The 991-nt window shown below is 58.9% G+C and overlaps 1 protein-coding gene across 11 annotated transcripts in view; it reads left to right on the top strand.

The window, feature by feature from the left end:
• Nucleotides 1-991, top strand: part of ST3GAL4 (ST3 beta-galactoside alpha-2,3-sialyltransferase 4) — a 35,525-nt gene that overhangs the window by 17,147 nt on the left and 17,387 nt on the right. The gene's annotated exons all lie outside the window — the stretch shown is intronic.

The raw sequence follows: 991 nt of genomic DNA, 5'->3' as shown, positions 1-991 counted from the left end.
GTGTGTGTGTGTGTGTGTGTGTGAGTGAGTGTGTGTGTGTGTAGGGGTCATGTTTATTCTGGGGTGTGCTCCTGTGTTTGAACAGGGATTCGTGTGTTTGTGCTCAGAGGTGTGTTTGTAGGTTTTCAACACGGAGGGTCTCAGTGGACCAGAGCGGAGTTGGCCTGGGAAGGGGCTCAGAGTGTCCTCTGGATGCCTCCCGGCTCTGTGCGTGCTCAGATCTGCCTCCCTGTTTCCCTACAGGGGCTGCGTGAGCCCCTGGCAGGGGAGGCTCTGGGTCATCCCTGATGACCTGGCAGCCCTCCTGCCAGCAGTCCCACCTGCTCTGCCCTGGCCCTGCCCCAGAGGGACCACTGGTCAGACTGGAAGGTCTGCACCTTCCCCAGCAACACCTAGAATGCTAGCCGCCCCTCCCCTTCCCTCATTGGTAACCTTTACCTCCAGGAGAGTTGTATAAACAGCTGATTTGTGGAAACATCTTACTGATGTGAAACGATCTCAAAAGGGTCTCTCTTATCGGCTTCGCTGTTCCCAGGGGACAGGCTGATGGAGGAAACGGAGGTCTTGTTTTCATTCTCCGCAGTTTCATTTCTCCTCCAGAAACCCCACCCCAGAGGCCGTGCTGCCCCGCCGCACACCACCATGCACAATCCTCCCCTTTTGCCCTAATCCCACCCTCAGCAAGTCTGACCCTGGTGGGCTCCTGATAGAAATTCAGGCGTGCACTGAACTTGGCCCTGTAGCGTCCCTGCTGGGGGACTTTGGGAGTACCAGCTCTGGAGAGGGGACACCACTCTGCAAATGAGGCACTGCTCAGAGTGGAGCGGGTGCTGCCCCTGGAGCTGCCGGGGGAGGGGGACAGCTTGGCGCTGGCTGGAGGTCTGTGGCCACGCCCCGTGGGACTGGGCACTTTCTCTAGGAGGGGTTGTACCCAGAAAGGGAGAGCGGCTTGGCCACTGAGGACTCCAACGCCCCCTGAGCCTGGCCTGTA

This window comes from Monodon monoceros, unplaced genomic scaffold (assembly GCF_005190385.1).
Source record: "Monodon monoceros isolate NGI ecotype Baffin Bay Population unplaced genomic scaffold, NGI_Narwhal_1 Super_Scaffold_7, whole genome shotgun sequence".
NCBI classification, from domain to species: domain Eukaryota; kingdom Metazoa; phylum Chordata; class Mammalia; order Artiodactyla; family Monodontidae; genus Monodon; species Monodon monoceros.
This window is presented reverse-complemented; position numbering and strand designations above follow the sequence as displayed.